The sequence below is a fragment of the Chiloscyllium punctatum genome, chromosome 41 (assembly GCF_047496795.1).
Source record: "Chiloscyllium punctatum isolate Juve2018m chromosome 41, sChiPun1.3, whole genome shotgun sequence".
Classification (NCBI taxonomy): domain Eukaryota; kingdom Metazoa; phylum Chordata; class Chondrichthyes; order Orectolobiformes; family Hemiscylliidae; genus Chiloscyllium; species Chiloscyllium punctatum.
In genome coordinates, this window is record NC_092779.1 from 45,830,725 (window position 1) to 45,835,810 (window position 5,086).

The window sequence follows — 5,086 nt, forward strand, 5'->3', positions numbered from 1 at the left end:
AATGGCTAGCTTCATGGGCTGTGTATTCTCTCCCTGGTTGTTCACGAAGTCTGGCAAAGCACCAGCCTTGTCACATCATCATGATGCATTTCCAATTTACGTGGAGTACATTTCAGCTCTTCAATTCTACATTTGAGCTCACCGACCGCTTATTTTGCAATGCTGCTGCCAGGCTGATTTGTGCGGAGGGAAAGACACCCATCTCATGCAATAGAACAGGGTGCACATCAGGACTCTTTGTTTGCTCTCTCTTTGTACTCACTCACTTTGCGCTTACTTAGATGCTCACAGCATCTCTGCCCTGCCTTACCTTTTAGTGGATTGCTATCTCATTCCTGACTTAAAGGCTCACAGTACATCTGTCTTGCCTCGCCTGTTAGCACCGACAGAAAACCATATAGCTTGAATGGTTGTCAGCAGTGATATGACAAGGAGTGGACCTATTGCTAGAAGGCACTGTGCTATCTCAATGTCACAACTGCCGCATGTGCCCGCAGTTTGTATGGAAAACACACTGCAGGTGCTTCAACCAAATGACCATGTCTCAAAGTCGCAGTCAAGGAGGGCTGTTGTCGTTTGGCAGGGAGTGAGGGTCACGTCACAGTCAGTCACAGGCAGTCTCTGTTATCAGTCCACTCAGTCAGCCGCTAGGGGCATTTATGGTGGGTTCTACAAACTGATAATCTGGGCAATGGAGCATAGTCAGTTTAGCAGGTTCCAATGCAACCAGTCCAGTAATCAGCGGTAAACCAGTTGGGGAGTCACGCACACAAATCAATCATGTGTTCGGTCGCTCAGCAGTCTGGGCTGTCCTTCCACGTAACCAGCTGCTTCTAAGGATCCATTGAGAGTCAATGTGAGATCTTTCAATCCACAATCGCTTCACTGCTGTTAATGTTGCGATTTGTGCCAAATCAGACTGGTTCATCTTATTTTCTGGTGACAAGGTCAGTGCTGTAGCTCGGGCAGTAGGTTTTGTCTGCATTGCTGGTTCCCCCCAAATGCAAATTGCTAAAGGTCTTACACACATTGTATTGAGAAGGCCATATCATAATGCAGTTGATTTCATCAATAGGAAAGTATTCCATATGGTTGGTATAAGTCGTCTGTGATCATCAATAACATATCTTGGAGGTACCCTGGAATGGTGGCTATGTCCTTAATATCCCTCAGGTTCCTGCTTCACTCAAGGGTGGTTACCTGACAAGGATGGTTTTTGGAGGACAAGAGCTACCCTCTGCAACCATGGCTGATGATATCCTCTAACTGAAGCCAAGCATGGATATAAGGAAGCCCATTCTTCCATCAGGGCCATTAAGAAGCTGGCGATCAGCCTTGTAAAGATGAGGATCCACTGCTTGGATCAGTCTATTTGATGGCGGGGTGGGGGAAATGGAAGGAAGGCCTCGCACTACCATCCAGATAGAACTTGTCACATGAAGCTTGCATATTGTGACCCGCACAACTGGAGCAGACAAAGGGGGAGGTTGAAGAACAGGGAGAGCAGCAGCAGTCTTCAGAGGAGGAAGATCAGGACAGCGAGCAGGAGGAATTGCGATTAGGTGCAACGAATCCGACAGGACCGAAGTGATACCTGGCTCTATTAGATATGAGCTGGGTGAAGTCATCATTCATTGACTGTAAATTTGTTGCTACTTGAAAGGTAAGCAGTCCCTCTGTTTAGTTCCAGAGAAAATGCAGCATTTTTGGTTTCCGTTTGCCACTTTGAGTTGTTTAATGAAAGTTAACAACTGTTTGAATTCATGTGTTGCTCCAAAATTCAACAATGGCAAGACATTATCGCATGATGGGCATTAGGAAATCATAGTGGTGCTAAGGGTGGGTAGCCTCTTTAGCTTCATTCTTATAGCTGCAGCTGCAATGATAGCCTATCAGACAGATGGTGATTTAATGTGCCAATATATTTATAAAGGCGATATTCTATTTATAGTGAAGTGTCACCCATGCCAGCTTTGTGCCCACAGCAGTTTTTCTTTTTTCATTCCTTCCTCCTTTGTCTGTAGTAAAAGTCCATTCCGGGCTGGCTATTTTTTGTGGGCATAAACAGCCTTTGCAGAGATTATCAAAAATTGCTATGATTGACTCTATTTCAAGTCTGCGCAGCTGGGAATTAGGGAAAGTTTTCAGTAAGCAATAATTGTACCTCAGGTAGACGTCATCAGCTGCAATACATTCACTGAGGCAAGTTGCGCAGCTGGGTTTTAACCATGGCACTGATGGTGGGAAGTCCTGACGCAACGTCTGCCACAGGTATGTGCAAAATAGAGCAAAAGCAGTGCTATGGAGGTATGATGCATACACAGGTAATGGCAGAGAATTGAATGAACTAACTTACTAGAGCAAACAGAGAGAAACCTTCATGAAACTTTGTCAAATTGATAGTTCTGGAATTTTTGAGGGGGAAATTAGCCCAGATTCTTTTTTGGCACAGTTTTCTCATGACTTATTTAGTATAACACCTCTGAGGCTCAGTTCAATGCAATAGCAACTCAGGGACATGAGGAGGCACTGTTTGTGCTGGGCCTTGGGCCTTGAAGGAATGGAAACTCCATTGTTGTCTTCACTTCTTGTTTGTCTAAGGTTTTCTAAAATATTGCTCAGTGATTCTATTCGTTTCGTAAATTCTGATCATTCATACTTTTCAATTACCTGTACCAGTTGTTCTACTGTAGAGTCCATGTAGCTAATAATACTTATTCTTAGGTTGTGCTTGATGGCTCACAAAAGACAATCATGCACCTTAGAGGTAACTAATTGTTAATTATTATGTAATGGACTCTTACTGTTTAGTCAGAACAAGCCAATTCTGCTGAAGACGTTGCATGGGCATTCTTCCCACCAGGCACCATAATTGAGACTAATGCCAAGGAGAAGGATTGGTGACAGTTCATCTACTCAACACTCCATTACAGAATGCTGCCACCTGGAATTGGACAGGTGTGGCTGCCCCATTCGACTGCTGCTCCTTCTGCAGCAATGTCCTTTTGGAGGTAAGAGCACATCTGTTGCTGAAACTTCTGTTTATCAGAAACTCCTTCATTGGCCATCGAACAGCCAATCCACTTTAATGTGCTTAGATATGACTACACGACAAGCAAACTGCTTCAAGCTGATTATTTTGCCTTCTTTCTGCTAGATACCCAGCTTGCCCTCGACCATTGCCTGTTCTGAGATCACGCTGCCGATTAGTCCCCATCCTCCCTCTGCTTTCAAACCACAGAAAAACCGCTTCCAACTAGGAAGAACTGGTCTCACAGGCCTGCTGCATGCTCCCTTTTCCTACAAAGTGCAAATCAACAGTGTTAAGATGATGATGCTTTCCATTACAACATCGTGAGGCATGTTCACATGTAATGATTATGGAAATTGACTGTCCAACCATATCCTTCAAAAGTTACATTGCTAAGAAGCTGTCCCTCAGTTGAGGACTCCTTATGGGTCTGAGTGTCATAGATTTTCTTTCCTGAGCCCCACTTGCCTTTAGGTGGGCTCAGCATGTTATTTCTTCATGGCTACCAGCTTGACATTCCATCAGATTGACATTGCCAGAGTGTAGAAGGTAAATGAAGCACTTCCTGCATGTTCCTGTTCACCATACCAGCCTCTCAAGCGATCCCCAACCATATCTCTTTGTTTGACAGGCAGGTTTCCTCCTGAACATCTAACAGCAATAAGTTTCTCTGGTCTCTCAGAACCTGTAGGAAGGCATCGCTACATTGTCAAACCACCCTTTTTTTACTCCCTACACTGATCTCTTGCAAACCCTGTTATTATAATCTGCCTGCAGTGAAGTAGAAGCCACCATTGTCCCAAAGGGCCATAGACTGTACTCTCATTACAGAGAAACAACTGATGGTGAGTTTAACCCGAGGACGTGGAGCCTTCATTGTCATCTCAGCTAGAACAGGAATTCAATGCGTGCTGTTGATGTCATTCTGCATCACAAGCCAGTTATCTAGATAACTGAGCTAACCAACCCCCCCAGTCTGCCTGTAGCCTAATTGACAGCAAAGAGTGCCTTTTAAGTAGATTAGGTTCCCTACAGTATGGAAACAGGCCCTTCAACCCAACAAGTCCACACTGACCCTCCAAAGAGTAACTCACCCAGACTCATTCCCCTATCCGAGATATAGCCCTGACTAGTGCACCGAACACTATGGACAATTCTGTACTCATTTCTGAATGGAACTAAGAGTACAGAGTATGCCACATTTCCCAATTTCCCAAAATGACTTGGCGACTGTAGAGGTGAGTTACTACAGTGTATTTGGTTTCTTGAAAGTAGTCCTGACACTTCCAGGAAAATAGAGCTTATTATTTTTAGCAGAACTGAAGGTGTTCCTAAACGACTTTGTTCACAAGAACATGGGTGGCCTAGAATACGTCAATACATATTTGGATGATCTAAGATGTTTGCACTGTAAACAATTATATGGGAGATTGGTTTATATATGAATAACAGTTAAATCTGGTCAAAAGGATTGCTCTGAAGAATTGGGCCATCTAAAGGATGAGAACAGAGCAAGATCTTGACTCAGACACGAGCTTATGCATGAGCTTGATTAGGAGGGAAATTTTTCCAGAAGCTCGGAGAGGAGTTTCGAGAAAGGGAGCCTAGAAATTAAAAGTAAACATTGAGCTGATATGTTCTCACCTCCAGCTGCTTTCCCCAGGAGTGGACTGGGACCGATGCCAGCCAGCTATGTGTCTACAGTGACATGCCAATTAAGGCTGATGAGGATACAAATAACAGCAATTCCCCCCCCACAAGGCAATTTTGGCAGCGGGATACAGGCTCCCTGCTGCATCAGTACCACAGTAATACAGAGGAAGCAGTTGAACAGCAGGAAGGTGGAGCTGTATGAGATTATGAGGATGTTTAATGTTTGCTGGCAGAAACTAGCTGGGCTTGAGACATGACAAATGTTTAATTTTGAGTGAAGCTTTCCAGGACTGAAATGTGTCTAGTGTGAATAATAGGCCCAGTACCAAGATGACAGCAGCTTCCCATTGTGCCCTACTTGGGATCCTCAGCAGTTGTCTCCCGAGCACCACAGTGAGGAAT

General features: G+C 44.4%; 1 non-coding gene across 1 annotated transcript; it reads right to left on the reverse strand.

The window, feature by feature from the left end:
- Positions 1-2,068: 2,068 nt before the first annotated feature.
- Positions 2,069-2,209, reverse strand: LOC140465145 (U4 spliceosomal RNA). Its single transcript, XR_011955115.1, has one exon. It is a non-coding gene; the product is annotated as a U4 spliceosomal RNA (small nuclear RNA).
- Between the last annotated feature and the right edge of the window lie 2,877 nt (positions 2,210-5,086).